Source organism: Helianthus annuus, chromosome 7 (genome assembly GCF_002127325.2).
Source record: "Helianthus annuus cultivar XRQ/B chromosome 7, HanXRQr2.0-SUNRISE, whole genome shotgun sequence".
Classification (NCBI taxonomy): domain Eukaryota; kingdom Viridiplantae; phylum Streptophyta; class Magnoliopsida; order Asterales; family Asteraceae; genus Helianthus; species Helianthus annuus.
The window spans coordinates 23,519,096-23,536,678 of record NC_035439.2 but is presented as its reverse complement, the minus strand read 5'-3'; positions in this window follow the sequence as shown (position 1 = coordinate 23,536,678).

Genomic DNA, 17,583 nt, shown 5'->3' with positions numbered 1-17,583 from the left:
TCTCGTGGACCTTCAACTGGCGAGAAGCATATGCTATAACCTTCTGTCGCTGCATCGGCACGCAGCCTAAACCTTGACATGAGGCGTCGCAATATACCACGAAGTCGTCCGTGCCTTCGGGTAGAGATAAGATTGGTGCGTCACAAAGTTTGTTCTTCAACAACTGGAATGCTTCTTCTTGCTTGTCTCACCAATCAAACTTCTTGTCTTTCTGTGTGAGAGAGGTCAAAGGTTGAGCGATTTTCGAGAAATCCTCAATGAACCTACGATAATAACCAACCAAACCTAGGAATTGTCGAATCTCGGTTGGCGTTTTTGGAGTCTCCCAATTCTTGATAGCTTCAATATTTGTGGGATCCACATGAATTCCATTTCCATTAACTACATGACCAAGAAACTGGACTTCGTGTAACCAGAACTCGCACTTCGAGAACTTAGCGAACAACTTCTCCTTTTTAAGCAGCTCTAGAATAGCTCTTAAGTGTTGTTCGTGCTCATCGTTCATCTTTGAGTAGATCAAAATGTCATCAATAAACACAATCACAAACTTATCGAGGTAGGTCTTACATACTCTGTTCATCAAATCCATAAACACAGCAGGCGTGTTTGTCAACCCAAACGGCATGACCAGGAACTCGTAATGTCCATATCGAGTCCTAAAGGCCGTCTTTGGAATACTTTCCTCTTGAATCCTCAACTGATGATATCCCGATCGCATATCGATCTTTGAATAAAAACTTGAACCGTGCAACTAATCGAACAGGTCATCGATCCTTGACAAAGGATATCTGTTCTTGATTGTCAACTTGTTCAGCTCCCGGTAGTCGATACACATGCGAAAACTACCATCTTTCTTCTTAACAAACAAAACTGGAGCTCCCCAAGGCGAGAAGCTTGGTCGGATAAATCCCTTATCTAATAGCTCTTGAAGTTGCGTTGATAGCTCTTGCATTTCCGAAGGTGCAAGTCGATAAGGTGCCTTAGCTACAGGCGCGGCGCCTGGAACTAAGTCAATATGAAATTCGACTTGTCTTTGCGGTGGCAATCCTGGCAAGTCTTCTGGAAAGACTTCAGGATACTCCTTCACGACTGGAATGTCTTCTATTTTTGGCTCAGCGGCTTCTTTATTGGCGATGTGTGCCAAGAAGGCAACACATCCCTTCTGTAAACACTTTCGAGCTTTCAAACAGCTAATGATCCTCAGAGGCGTATCGCGCTTCTCTCTGTGTACCACAATCGTTTCTCCATCCGCATTGGGATGCGAATGGTCTTCTCGTGACATACAATTTCGGCCCGGTTGCTGGACAACCAATCCATCCCTACTACCACGTCGAAGCTTCCCAACTCGACTGGCAATAGATCCAGTGTAAACTCGTGCTCTCCCAGCTCTATTACGCATCCTCTGATGACTTCATTCGTTTCAACTAGCTTTCCATTAGCCAGTTCAATTGAGTACGGAATGTCTAACTTACTAGCAGTTAACCCAAGCATTTTCTTAAATTCTAGCGATACAAAACTATAGTCGGCACCAGTGTCAAATAGTACAGATGCAAAGCGTTGATTTATAGGGAACATACCAGTGACTACATTTGGATCCTGGCGCGCTTCCCTTGCACCGATATTGAAGACTCTTCCTTGTGCTTGGTTGAGCTTTGGGCATTCTAGCTTAAAGTGCCTGATGTCTCTACAATTGAAACACCCTGGTCCTCGACCACTACCGTTTCCATTTCCACCTTGAGCGTTGCTTTGGTTGCAATTTCCACTCCCAGCTTGGTTCGCAAAATTTCCACGGTTTCCATTTCTGCCATTCCTTCCTTGTGGGCGGTTTCCAACTCCATTACCTCCACGGTTGTTGTTACCAAAACCCCTTTGGCCTCCACGGATAGTACCAACCCAACTAGTTTCTTTTGAGTGGCCCGCTCTTCCACAAGATTCACATTTCCCAGATTTGCATCGTCCCTCATGATGCAATTGACAAGCGTTACACTTAGGCAAGGTGCCCATATACCCCTTTCCTTTGGCCTTGGCCGGTGCGCATGTCTCACCCTTCTTGTTCGAACTACTGGTACCTTGCTTAAAGTTGTAGAATTTCTGTTTGTTTTCTCCCGAAGAGTCCACATGAGTTTCTTTCTTTTTCTGATTGGAATTTGAAAACTTGTTTAGCCTGATGGCTTCCTCAGTAAGTGACACGCTCAGATCGATAGCTTCAGTAATTGTTGGCGGCTTGGACGTTGTTACCATACTCATGATCTGGGGTGCCAACCCCCAGATGAAACGCTCCACGTGTTTGAACTCAGGCGTAACCATGTACGGTACCACATGCGACAAATCATGAAACCTTTGCACATACTCGACGATCTTCTGGCCGTCCATTTTAAGATTCCAAAATTCAGTTTCCAGCTTCTGTATCTCGGCCCTGAAGCAATACTTTTTACGGATAAGTTCTTTCAGCTCGGTCCAAGTTATAGCGTATGCTGCAGCCTCTCCCAGAGTTTGGACTTGGAGATTCCACCATGAAAGTGCCCCATCAGTAAACAGCCCGGAAATGTAGGTAACTTGCTGTTCCGGTGCGCATTTGCTCATTCTTATTGTTGTTTCGGTCTTCTCTGTCCATCGAGTAAAAGTCATAGCACCTCCGGTGCCGTCAAAATTTAGCGGCTTGCAATCTAAAAATTGCTTGAAAGTACATCTTGTACAGGCAACGTCATTGCAGGAATCATTAGCAATTGCACATGAAATGTCCAAATGTAACGTAATGTGTCTCAAGCGACTTGGACATTACCATTGGGCGGGTTGTTGTTTCTTGAGGTATTCCTGCTGGTCTCAGCGTGTGAGGCCTCGTAATCAGCTATGACTTGCGCAATTCTTGCTTGCAATTCTTGCTTGCAATTCTGCCTCAGTAGTGGGCAAACGATTTTCCCTTCTTTGAGGCATCTTTTATAAGAGGGTTGTATTGGTCAAGTTGTAATAAGTATAATGAATACGTAGTACGCGTATGTAATAGCATTCAATAACACATAACATCCCATGTCATAACACAAAACAAATAATCCAGCAACGCATGTAATGAGAACATTGCGATTGAGCTATCATATAATCAGAGCACAAATATTGTTTACAAGTTTCACAAATATACCGTACAACAAAAGAGACTAAGGGTCACATCACCCTTGTCTGAATCGTCTAACCATATACAACAACCAAAAATCAAATGTCAAAAGTCATGAGTCATCATGTGGTCTTCAAAATGCTGTGCAGTCAGGCTCAATAGATGTCTTTTCATCAAAAGTAGTGCTACCTGCAACAAACCATAAATCCTCAAGCTGATGGGGGAGGAGGAGGTGGAGGAATGGGAATCAATCTGCGCAAATGCGCCAAATCCTCCTTGAGAGCATGGACAATACGCAGCAGGTAAGCAATCTGCTGGTCCAGAGTGAGGAAGTGAACATCAGAATCCGGATGCAGTCTGAGATGAGCTGGTCATGTAGCAAATGGAGACTAGCAATGACAAGGGGGAGGACGCGGAATCCTCTCCAGCTCCTGGACTCGTCGGCTCAACGCATCCTGCTGTAACTGCAAGGATAGAAGTATATCATCCCTCGTATACCCGACATGAAAAGGGTGGTATGGATCTGATAAAGCCATGACGTTGGGCGAAGACCACATAAATGGCTCGCCCGAGGGTGCAAAGGGAGATGCAGTGTGTGCAGTAGGTGCAAAAGAGGGCATAAACGGAAAAACTGTTGTCGTAGGTGGCATGTGATCGTGCTGCTATGTAGAAGGTCCTTCCCCTGGACGGGGAGGAGGAATGTCCTATAGAAAAGTAATGGGTAAATCCATGCGATGAATGTCAGAAACGCGCGAGTGAAACTGTGGAACATCAACAGGTGCAAAAACAGGTGTAGCAGGGGGAGTGACTGGTAGAACAAATGGAGGATAATCGTCGTCCTCAATCCACCCGTTACGGGTGTCAGCATATCTAGGATCCACATGTGTGGCAAAAGGTGCACGGTCAACAAACACAGGGGCCGGATCGGGCAGTGGTGCAACAGGAACATCAGTGACTAACGATGCAATAACTGGTGCATCAACAATGGGTGGTGCAACGACTAGAGCATTAACAAGAACAGGGTCATGCACGGGTAAAGGGTCGAGAATAGGAACAGGCTCTGGTGCTATCTCGAGCGCTGGATTAGCTGGAGCAGGCTTAGCAAGTACAAACTCAACCTCAGGATTCGGGTCAAAGTCATGGGGAACAATGGGTGCAGCAGACATCGCCATGCCTGAATCAGTGTCGGCGTAGTAGTGCTGCACGCCCTGGGCGTGAAGAGTAGTGGATGATACAAACTCGAACGAGTAGGGACCAGACGGATCGGATGAGGCCTCCGCAACAGGAGCCTCGATAGGTGGCAAAACAATAGCGTCGACAGCAGGAACCTCAACCATAGGAACAACAAGGTCCTCGGCTGGAATATCATCAAGGGGAACACCGTCATCCATAGGGGCCCCACCATCCTGGTCACCCTCCAGGTGACCCTCAATGAATAGGTCGATGTCATCATCAGATAAAGTGTTAAGTGGTAGGTCCTCAACAGGGACTGCCGCGAGGGGAAATGGAGCAGGGATCTGAATGAGAGATAGATCCTCGTCGAAAGGACCATCAGCTAAAGGCATACCGTCTCCAACTTCTGGTAGGGCAAAGGGCTGGAGATCATCCTCTTCGGTACTCGTGGTATCTGATGTATAAACCTCCGGGTCCGTGGCCATCTCATCATCCGAGGTAATAGCCAAAGGGTCTATCGTGTCGGATACTCCACTATCCAAAGACAATGGCATGGTGTCTGTAACACAACCACACATATGCACATATATCAACATGTAATCAAATAAGCATGTAAGTCACAACAATGTAAGCAAGTAATCATCCTAGTCTTCCCCAGACTAACTCCCTGGTCTCTAAGACCAGCCTCCCAGTCTTTATGACTAACCCCCTGGTCTCTAAGACCAGCCTCCCAGTCTTTATGACTAACCCCCTGGTCTCTAAGACCAACCTCCCAGTCTCTAAGACTAACTCCCTGGCTTCTAAGACCAATTCCCTGGTCTCTAAGACCAAACCTCCCAGTCTCTATGTCACACCCCCAAATTCCACCTGCGGAGTACCATCCGCTTGAGGGCGTGACTGACCAGGATCCAGCCACCAATTAGACTGAATAATTGAATTAATAACCATAGTAATACTTACTAACCATACGATTAGCAAATATCATGTTCAGAGCTTAAAGTTTTAAGTTCAAATAGTAGTAAGTAGCGGAAGCATAAGCAAAACAGTTTAAAACAAGGTTCATAGTTCATGCTTATTTAACACCCAACACAGGGGTGGACGAACACTACACATCCCCAAGCAGCAAGCTCCTCAGTCACTGGTTACCTGCAAAGCATGCAGTAAGGTGTCAACAATAATGTTGAGCGAGTTCACTAGTTGTCCAGTTTTAATTACCAAAAACTTGTTTCACCAGTTAATTTATCCGTTTATACATGCCATGGGGAGCTACCCCAAAAGTTAGCGACTAAACTGTTTTTTCCAATACCGAACACTAGGTAACCGTTTGCGTTTCCGCAGGATGCCCCGATGTCAATGTTCTATCATCATTGACGGATGCCTGAGTACATTAGTTCACGACCGATCCCATACCATGGCACGGTGTGAGGTTGGTAAGACCTAAATAGCGCTATCAACTAATAACCCGTTCGCCTGGCCCCGGCGACTAATCGGTATTATGTAGTAGGGACTTGAGTGATAGAGTTTCGTTTAGTGCCGTTTGTTGCAATCCGTATAAACAGTAATTAACTAAAGGTTCCCAATAACAAGGGAAGAAAAGTAATCTGTATCCCTCATAAGGGGATAGTGTTGTTTGTAGTTATGTTTCCCAAACCACCGGGAACGCATGCTTTAGGTTGTGAACTCACCTTGGGTTGCTCGGTAGATTAAATACCCGGTCAATCACGTTGGTCACCACGTCCTAGCATGGTTACAAAATATAGGTCAAGTTGGGGTGCAAGTAATCACGTATAGCAAACACGTATTGACACACTTAGCGTGCTTACATTCAAACAGTTGGGTTATTGGGCCTGCCCTAACATTTTCACAAACAAACAGTAACAGAAACACATGCAGCCCAGTCAACAGATAGCCCAACAAGTCGTGGCCCAATAACACGTAGGCAGCCCAGTCGAGACAAGGGTGGTCTCGACTCGAGAATACACGGTCTCGAGTCACAACCGGGAGATCTCGAAGAATCACGTTTTGGGTCTCGAGTGTGCTGCTTGCGAGTCGCAATCTCAGGAGTCTCGAGCCCAGTCTCGAGTCAAGATCATGTCGTCTCGAGTCGAGACTTAGTCGGTCTCGAGTCCCTGAAGCCCGTCTCGGTTCATCATGCTTTGGTCTCGAGTCGCAACCAAGGGTTCCGACTCGCAACCATGATTACGTGCACAGAAATCTTCTAGAACCTGTCACATGTACTAGCCAATAGAATTCTGTTTTCATGATAATGTGTACTATCCAACCATATTGCACTAACATGTTTCTTTGTCTAATTACCAAGCAAAATGGATCAAAACAAGCTTTTTTTTTTGAATATTCATATCACATTCATCTAGTTCATCATTCTAGGGTTTTCATCATTTTATCCAAACATCTCTAACACACATCTATACCTCATTAAACCCGTATGATCATGCCAACAATCAAAATTACTTGGTCATCATGCTTGTAAACAATTCGGTTCATAACTCATAGTATAACATCATCTATATTGATTCATATAATATACAATAGCACATCCTTATGAACTATCATTGCACCTAGCCTTTATCATGTAATCTATTCACCAAGTTATCATGTTTATCATACCAAAACCATACAAGGAGACATTTAGACTAATCATGTGTAACAAGACTAATCATGTGTAACATTCATCAAATAATCATCAACATATCAAATAGTGTGAAATACTAACCGGATGGTGTTCGAGTGTGAGAGTGTTTGTGAGATCGGCCAAAGGGAAACCTCCTAGCTTGGAATGTGAGCCGCTACTAGTGATCCGAGACAAGAGAAGAGAGTGATGATGCTAGGGTTTTAGTGAGGGAGAGGTAGAGAGTGTGAGAGTGAAATGAGGGAGAGTGTAAAGGAGGGTGTGTTGAGTTCTTGGTTAATATAAAGGAGGGGTGGTGCACCTTGAGTGGGTTGAGGGCTCCCGAAATGGGCTCCTCGGTTGCATGGCCCAACCGGCCCGCCTGTTACGGTTTACTCGAGACCGGGAGTGGTCTCGAGTCGGATCCTTGGGGTCTCGGCTCACTTGTAACACACACACACATATATATATATATATATATAATATACATACATACAACACGTAATAACAGATAATCCATAGTTTTCATTTAATAATATACGTACACGCAATGATATTACAAGATAGTGCTCGGGGAAATCCCAGAGTGTCACACTCTAAGACTAAATCCCTGGTCTCTAAGACCAACTCCCTGGTCTCTAAGACCAACCACCCAGTCTCTAAGACTAAATCTTTCCCCAGCCTCTAAGACTAAACCTCCCCAGCCTCTAAGGCTGAACCTCCCCGATCTCTAAGATTGAACCCCTCAATCTCTAAGACTGAACCTCCCTCAGCCTCTAAGACTGAACCTCCCTCAGCCTCTAAGGCTGAATTATAAATTTTCAAAAGTGTAATAGTGCCCCTTTTGTTTGTAAAAAAAAAAGTTTGTTCCCTGGATCTGGACGTTGAGTGTATGCAATGTAAAAATGTTTGAAAACATTTTCGTGAGAGCCCTGATGATCATAGTCTAGACTCGAGAAGGAATCCTAGTTGGCTATGATCGAGGCTCTGATACCAAGTTGTCACACCCTGGCTTTTGCGAAAGCGTGGGTTTATTTGGTGTAACTTCTTAATACCATAGCAACAATCATAACAATGCTATATGATAAAAACACAAGATGTTCATCCATTCATTAAGTTTAAAAATACCACAACATCATTGTTTGAAAATGACGACACTTAAAACAAGGAAAAGATCACCAATGGTTTGCAAGGCCACTGATATGTGTGATGGTGTAGGAAAACTCAAACCTAGCAAAGTTGTATCGGTCTTCCGGCTGGAAGACATAGTCACCTCTATGGGCCGCCCCGGCCTCATGGGTGTGGGCTCGCTAAACCCAAATAAATCTATCACTCATGCCCCTCGGTCCTGACACGAGGATTAATGGTCCCAAGTATCTGCCTACCCTGTCACATGATCTATGGTTCTTTCCTAGGCTAATCATACCAATAGTATTGTAAGTATCCCTTTGTAACATGTATTTCACCCCTGAAGTAAGTAAACAAAACAATTTAAAGAAAAAGGGAGACATGAACTCACTGTATTGCATCTTCCGAATGTGTAACCCAAGTCTCCTCAGCAAACACGACTACCTACAGTGTACTAACGTCTATTAGACGAACGGGCCGTGCCTTTGCTTAGTATGAAGGTTTTTGAGTTACGTTACTTGTGTTCCCAAAATTATTCCAAGTTATAATTATTAGTTAAAATAGTAATTATTTTAACTTTAAATTATAGTTAAAGTTTGGAATAATTGTTAAACAATATTTCGTATTCCTACTTCTCAAGTATTTTAACTTCGTATTTCCTTCCCAAGGATGTGGGTATTTATACATGTATATTTGTAGTTCCGAAAAATATATTTTAAGTCCCACTTATAAAGACATATTTAACTTATTTGTCCAAAACTAACATATTCCCAAAATATATGTATTTTTCCCAAAAATAATATATTTTTACTTCTTTTAGTTTCCAAAATAATATTTTACCAAAAATATATGTGTAAGAGTATTTTCTGGAATATTTCACAAGTTACGTTTCCGCGTACGGTTTCACAATACCAAGTGTGTAACTTAAATATTTTATTTCTTGATATTTTTGGTATTATTTTGGAGTTGTAAATGTCAAGGTATTTTGTTAAGTTATATTATTTTACCCTAAAATAATATAACTAGTTCACAAAATATACAATTATTCACACAAGTGTATTAGTATAAAATATACATTCTAAATATATATTTACCCATTTTTATTCACAAAAACCAACCTCCGATACTTTGTATTTTTGTAACAAAACCTATGGCGTAGTTTATTTTGAAAAACAAAGTTAAAAATATATTCGTAAACACTCGTTAGAAAAATATTTTCTAAGTGTTGGAATTTTTAGAAAATTTCGCCAGAGTTTCCTTTGTAAATGGAGGTGTCCATGCTAATAACATATCATTTTCTTTTCGAAAATCATCCAATCAATCAACAACAAGTTACTAAACAACATTACACTAGTCAAGTGCAAAAAAATGCACTTTACATAGCAACATGAACTTGGTTTTTCATAAAAACGCATAGTAACTTAGTGGGGTGTTTAGTGGGTTTAGTTACTCTCCAAAGTGTGTTTACTTTTGTTAAAATCTTACTCTCGGGGTTTTTAGATGTTCACACAACTTGTGAACTTATTTCCCAAAAATATTTGCTTATAATATTTTCTTGTTTACTAGACTTACTATACTTATTTTGTCACTAAAATAGTGTAGGTTTAACAAAAGTCATAACCCTTCAAAAGTCATCTTCTACTCTTGGTTTATTTAGGAAAACCATTTGTAAACCTCGGATCCATACGATCACCGACTCACTTTGTTTACTAATTTTTCAAGAAATCATCTTGTTACCAAGTTTATGTTGAAACATGGAGGTGATTCTTTTATGTACATCACTAATCACCTCCTAACCTGTTAACTTAAGTTTTTAATCTTACTTTAACAAGTTCAACCATGATGTTCAATGATGCGTGTGTAGTGTAATATAATTTATATGTATAATTAAGCCCTTTTTACACCTTTAGCCAAGTTTTAAATTTATAAAACACGATATTCACTAACACTAAACACACATATGGGCAAGTGCACCCATCGTGGACGTAGTATAGTGTTGGTAAGATACCGAGGTCGTCCAAGGACACAAGAGCTTTTAATACCGGTTTATCCTCAACGTCTAATCAAACTAAAAAGTGAGAAAAATATTTTTAAACTAAGAAAATAAAAACTAACTAAATGCTGAAAAATAAAATAAAATAAAAACAGATAGACAAGATGAATCACTTGGATCCGACTCGTGTATTAGTATTGTAGTAGGCCCCTCTTTTGAAGGCGACGTTACCCTCAACCCAGTAGTTTGAGTCAGCAAGGATACAATCCTAAAGGGTCGGATTATTGGAAGATAATGAATTAAGTTATTAATGCAAATTATGGTAGGCCCCGCTTTTGGCGGTGACGTTACCCTCGACTAAGTAGTCTGAGTCAGCAGGGATACAGTCCTAAATAGCCGGGTTATAGTATTAATAGTAGTTAACTTATGAGGGGGTCAAAGAGTTTGGATCCCCGCCATCCAATACCTATGGGCATTGAAGGAGATCCTACTAAATTTGACCCAGGTCCCAAGCAGGACCTCTAAACGCTGAACAAGGGCAAGACCCTTACCAAACCGTTCCCTTAACCCCCGACCAGGTAGCCAACATACCTCCATATAGACCGTGGAGATATGAATGGTGAAAATCTTTTATTTTATATAGACAGTAAAATAATGCCAAGACACCACGGACAAACGATAAGGAAAGATCACCTTCAACATAAGCAACTAGTTATTAAAGTCATTAATACAAAACCAAATAAAAAGTGCAAAAGATTAAAAATAAAAAGTATTATACTAAACACTTGTCTTCACCAAGTGATGTAAGAGACTTAGGCAAACATGGCCTTGATTGTCAAGAACTCTTACGATCAATCTTGGATCCCGAGACGACTCACACACTCTACGATGGACAATGGATGATGGTGGTGGATGATGGTGTTATGGTGGTGGTGGGCGGTGGATGAAGTGTGAGAGAGGTGGTGTGCCAAGGGATGAGATGGAATGAAACCAAGCACCCCTATTTATAGGCTGAACAGAAGGCTGGGCACGGCCCCGTGTCCGCTGGACACGGCCCCGTGCCCGTCTGACACTCTCTCTCCTCATTAATTGTAATTCGCAATTACAATTAATGCGCCTGCTGTACTTTCACCACGCCCCGGTGGTCACTGGACACGGCCCCGTGGTGGGCAATGGAAGCTTCTACCAGTTTGTCTTTTATGCTGCTTCTTGGGCACGGCCCCGTGCTGGCTGAGCACGGGGCGTGTTCAGGCTTCTGTTTTCTCTTCTTTGCTTTGGAGGATGCCGTTGAGGGTCCGGGCAGTCTACTTTTATTCCTTTTCTTGTATTTATGCTAGAATTAGTTGTCTTTTTGCTTCTTTTGTGAATTTGAGCTCATTTCATCCTGAAAATACAAAAGGAAGACAAAAACACTCTTTTTCCAACATTAGTACTTAAAAAGGGTTAGTTTTATGCCTTAATTGATGTGATTTATATGTTGCATTTTACACACATCAAATACCCCCACACTTGAACTTTTTCTTGTCCTCAAGCAAAACTCTTTAAATGTGGCTTACACTAGGTAGAAGAGAAATTTTTTTGGCTTGTCATAGAGTGTCGGGAATCCAAGATCTTTTTAGATTTTATTTTTAATTATTCACAATCCTATTCGTTATGATTTATTGAGAACGTCTCATAGGATAAATTACTTATTTGGGCATAACATGCCTTTTTAAAATTTTATTTATATACAAGTTCACATACCTCACGGGATAAATCACTCAACACTCGGCCGTATGTGTATTTTTAGTGAATCACTCGAGAGCGGCATGGAACTCATGCCTTCCATAGGCTTGCCAAGCAATCAATCCTCCTCCTTTTTAACTTTATACCTTTGTAAATATCAAGAGGACTTTTTGGGTGAAGGGTTAGGCTTGGGTTAAAGGTGGGTGGTTGGGTTAGTGGTTAGTAAAAGGGCGAAAAGCGTAAAAAGCGTCGGTTTTCGAAAATATTTTTTTAATGACTTTTTATTTTGAAGTATTCCTCCAAACAAGCTTTTGTTTGTATAGCTTTGTTTGTTTTTAACTTCATCATCATATATATCTACTTTTTTTTTAGTCACATAAAAGAACGAACTTACGAAAAACCGAGCTTTGTTACTAAAATAAGGGGTGAAAAATAAAAAGGTTTTTGGTGGGTAAAAAGGTTTTTAGGGTAATGAAATGAAAGGTTTAGGCTCAAAGGGGTTAACTAGGGGGATTTTGGGTAGGTGGTAAAAAATTGAAAAATAATGGTGTAGAAAGAAAAATGGTTAGTCCTAATGCCTCCACCATTTACTTACTTGGGTTTAAGTTGGTAAGGACCGGGAATGAATCGTCGTGGCAAGTTCTAGAGTTGTAAGAACCAAGCGGCTATTCACACAAGAAACGAAAAATGAGCATTTAGTCTAAAGATGTAAATTTGTATGCTCAATAAAGGCTCAAAACTCACTTTTGTGGGAATGGGTTTTTAATGTGATCAAGTATATATAATTAAATTTTAACTAGACTTGTTATGCCGTTTCGTAATTTTCTTATGTTGGTTCTTGTTATCACGACGCTTTCGGTTGTAAAATTTTTTTAAAAAATATAACCTTATTAATCTTGTGATTCCCAACTTAAACTTTAGACAAGTAAAAATGAAAGGATTTTTGAAAAAATTTGGGGTGTTTAGCGGTTCCAATAGAGTTTTGTGTAAGGCTTGTTGTTAGGACTTGCAAAATTTCAAAGTGTTAGCTCCCCCCCCCCCCCACACTTAAATTACACATTGTCCTCAATGTGTCCCAAAAATAAATTTTTAGGTCGATTGGATGTGTGGTGTGGTGTTAAAAAGCAAAGATTTATGTTACTGGCAGCCTGGACACGGCCCCGTGGTGACCGGGCACGGCCCCGTGGTCAGGTGCCAGTAACAGAAATTAAAGAAATGAGACAGAAGCCTGGACACGGGGGCGTGTCCGTTGAACACGGCCCATGTCCAGTTACCTGAACTGGGCGTTTTTCTGCAGGTGGTTCAGCACGGGGCCGTGTTGGTTGGGCACGGCCCGTGTTGAGCCATCAGTGATGGAGATTTGTGTCGGGTTGCTCTGTTCTTTGTGCATGGGGCCATTTTTCTCGTTCCCTTTTTCATCCATTACCACCATAAGTGTGTTTTATTCATCAATAACCATCAATCTTAGAAAGCATCATATCATTGCAAACATAGAGAATTACATATAGTTAATCTAGATAACTAGGGGGATACATGAGGTTATCATAAAGGTTCTACTTATTTAGGAAAATTTCGGGAATAGCTTCCCGATGTAGTAAGACCCTTTAGCCGATGGCTCCTCAGTTATTGTTCAAAGCCACTCTTCTATCTCCCTTGGGAGGAAGAAAGCAGCTTCATTCTCTTCAGTGGCTTGAGGAGGAACATTCACCGGGACTCCTTGCACCACCCTTTGCTGAGGCCCTTGGTTCATGGCATACCATTCGGCTGGAATGATGACCTCGGGTACTACATTCCACGCTCTTTGGGTTATTACGGGAACCAAAGGCGGGAAGGCGAGAAGGTTTAACCTCTGGTGCAGGAGGTTCACTTCTCGCAGACAGCCTTCCAACCCCACCGTCAGATGATTAATACGGTCCACTAGCGCTTCTTCTACTCCCGTCATTTCGTCTATGGCTTCCCTTAAGGCGTAAACATAGTTTACTAGGGAGTCTTCTGTTGTGGACGACCTTCTCCCATTTCGGTTATTTCTTGAAGATGATCCGCTAGTGCTGGCCATTTTCTGTGGAAGAAACCGAAAATAACTGAATTTTTGCAAAACAGCACCTCGAACACGGCCCCGTGTTCACTGAGCACGGCCCGTGTTCAGTTGTCTGCAGGATTTTTTTGGCTAAGGATTCTTGGGTTTTAAATTATTTTCACATTTTTTAACTGTGGTTTAGGCTTAGATAATTCAAAACAAAGTTATAAAATCAACTTTAAACAAGAATCCATAGCAAATAATCTTACAAACTTTTCATAGAAGGTTGGAATCATGGGGTTTCCAAGCTTCCATGGAGGAGATGTTTGAAAAATTTTGAAAGAAGGAGAAATGAACAAAAGTGGAAAGGACAAGATGGTCCTTGGGAACCTTCTTTTAGCACTTACCTAGGATGGTATATGTGAAGATCCCAGGAATCTCTGTCTAGTGAAGTGGTCAAAAATGAGCAGGATTCAGGCTGCATTTAAAGAAAACGACAGCACGCTGGACACGGCCCCGTGTCCGCTGGGCACAGCCCCGTGTGCAGAGAAAATCCCGACACATTTTGTCCGTATTCTGACAAAATCAGCAGAGAATCTTCTGGATGGGCACGGGGTCGTGTTGACCGGACACGGCCCCGTGTTGGGAGGCTGTTTTATGGAGTTTTGTTGCTCCTAAGGATTTTATTTATATCGGGTGGTTCTTGATTTGTTGGAACAACCCCAAAGTGCCTAAGATACCTTAATTGTCCTATACTAAGGCGAGAACGCAAGAGGTTATCGGTGAGGGTAATTCCTATTTTCATTCTAGGTGGACAAGTCCAACCCTTTTCCGGGCTCTCGTTAAAGAAGGTGTATGCCGAATCGCTCAGGTCTATGTATGCATCGAACGAAATCGATGGAGAGTCCTTCACGGCACAATCGGCACAGGGACGACTATCGTCCAAGTCTTTTCTAGGTATGAAGGTATTTTCGGGAGCAACGAGGTTGTCGGAATGCGGTTCCAACATTTCCTCATGGTCATCGTCTTGGGGTGGATCAATAAAATCCTTCCTAAGTTCCTTTAACCAATTTAGAATTAGTTCTTCTAGTTGAAATAACTCGTCAAGGAGCATTTCCCCTAGAATATCTGGCTGGGTGCATTCGAGGGAGAGATAGTGCTTATTTTTACTTTCGCCCCTCTTAAGGTTATAAGGAATCGGTGGGTCTATATAGTGGGGCCTATAATTTAGAAAATAACATTTTAATTCTTCATGTTCGCCTCCACATAATCGACACCACGTACCATAAGAGTTCCGAAAGTAAAAAGAATTACTATCACTCATGTTTGTGTCAGAAATTACCAACCGCCGGGATCTAACGGTTCTGTTTTCAGTAAGAGAATCTTGGGCACGGGGGCGTGTTGAGTGGACACGGCCCCGTGTTCAGCTTACTGTCTGACTTAAAACAGGATTGCCAGTTCCAATGATTGAGCACGGGGGCGTGTTCAGCGGGCACGGCCCGTGCTGAGCTCTGCAGAAGCTGAAAAACTAAGAAAAATCCTAAAAAATTAAAAAGAAAAATAAAAATATGATTAGGCCGTTGATTCCTAACTTTCTTAAAATCCTTGTGTCCCCGGCAGCAGCGCCAAAAACTTGATGCATGTGTAGTGTAATATAATTTATATGTATAATTAAGCCCTTTTTACACCTTTAGCCAAGTTTTAAATTTATAAAACACGATATTCACTAACACTAAACACACATATGGGCAAGTGCACCCATCGTGGACGTAGTATAGTGTTGGTAAGATACCGAGGTCGTCCAAGGACACAAGAGCTTTTAATACCGGTTTATCCTCAACGTCTAATCAAACCAAAAAGTGAGAAAAATATTTTTAAACTAAGAAAATAAAAACTAACTAAATGCTGAAAAATAAAACAAAATAAAAACAGATAGACAAGATGAATCACTTGGATCTGACTCGTGTATTAGTATAACCTTTGATTATTTTCGCACTTTTGCACTTGTTTAAGAGATTATCTTAGTTATTGTAGTAGGCCCCTCTTTTGAAGGCGACGTTACCCTCAACCCAGTAGTTTGAGTCAGCAAGGATACAATCCTAAAGGGTCGGATTATTGGAAGATAATGAATTAAGTTATTAATGCAAATTATGGTAGGCCCCGCTTTTGGCGGTGACGTTACCCTCGACTAAGTAGTCTGAGTCAGCAGGGATACAGTCCTAAATAGCCGGGTTATAGTATTAATAGTAGTTAACTTATGAGGGGGTCAAAGAGTTTGGATCCCCGCCATCCAATACCTATGGGCATTGAAGGAGATCCTACTAAATTTGACCCAGGTCCCAAGCAGGACCTCTAAACGCTGAACAAGGGCAAGACCCTTACCAAACCGTTCCCTTAACCCCCGACCAGGTAGCCAACATACCTCCATATAGACCGTGGAGATATGAATGGTGAAAATCTTTTATTTTATATAGACAGTAAAATAATGCCAAGACACCACGGACAAACGATAAGGAAAGATCACCTTCAACATAAGCAACTAGTTATTAAAGTCATTAATACAAAACCAAATAAAAAGTGCAAAAGATTAAAAATAAAAAGTATTATACTAAACACTTGTCTTCACCAAGTGATGTAAGAGACTTAGGCAAACATGGCCTTGATTGTCAAGAACTCTTACGATCAATCTTGGATCCCGAGACGACTCACACACTCTACGATGGACAATGGATGATGGTGGTGGATGATGGTGTTATGGTGGTGGTGGGTGGTGGATGAAGTGTGAGAGAGGTGGTGTGCCAAGGGATGAGATGGAATGAAACCAAGCACCCCTATTTATAGGCTGAACAGAAGGCTGGGCACGGCCCCGTGTCCGCTGGACACGGCCCCGTGCCCGTCTGACACTCTCTCTCCTCATTAATTGTAATTCGCAATTACAATTAATGTGCCTGCTGTACTTTCACCACGCCCCCGTGGTCACTGGACACGGCCCCGTGGTGGGCAATGGAAGCTTCTACCAGTTTGTCTTTTATGCTGCTTCTTGGGCACGGCCCCGTGCTGGCTGAGCACGGGGCGTGTTCAGGCTTCTGTTTTCTCTTCTTTGCTTTGGAGGATGCCGTTGAGGGTCCGGGCAGTCTACTTTTATTCCTTTTCTTGTATTTATGCTAGAATTAGTTGTCTTTTTGCTTCTTTTGTGAATTTGAGCTCATTTCATCCTGAAAATACAAAAGGAAGACAAAAACACTCTTTTTCCAACATTAGTACTTAAAAAGGGTTAGTTTTATGCCTTAATTGATGTGATTTATATGTTGCATTTTACACACATCATTCAACATCATATTACTAGTAATCATCAAGCAAGCATCAAGTCATCAACAACATAACAAAACAACTTTATTTCATCAAGATTTCATCTTATTTCTTCATCATGTTAGCTTTATGTTCAAGACTTATGTTTATGATCTTTTAGTGTTCTTGAGATTTCATCATAATATAACTATTAACCATTAAAAACATGGAGTAAATAAGGATCAAGGAAGCTTACTACTAGCTTTTAAGCTAGGGGAGATCAAGATGAAAAATGAGTGGATAAAAGCTTGTGAAGGAGGTCCTTGATGATCCGTGAGTTCCACACTTCGTTATTCACCTTAATACACCTTGTAGTGACCTTGGAAAGCTTGAACAAAATCGAAAATGGTGGTGGTGTTAAGGGGGTATCTCGGCCGAGCTTTGTGGGAGAGGGAGAGAAGAAGTTTGGGTGATGAAGATGAGTGATAAAGATTAGTGGTTTATATCCTCCTTGATCTATT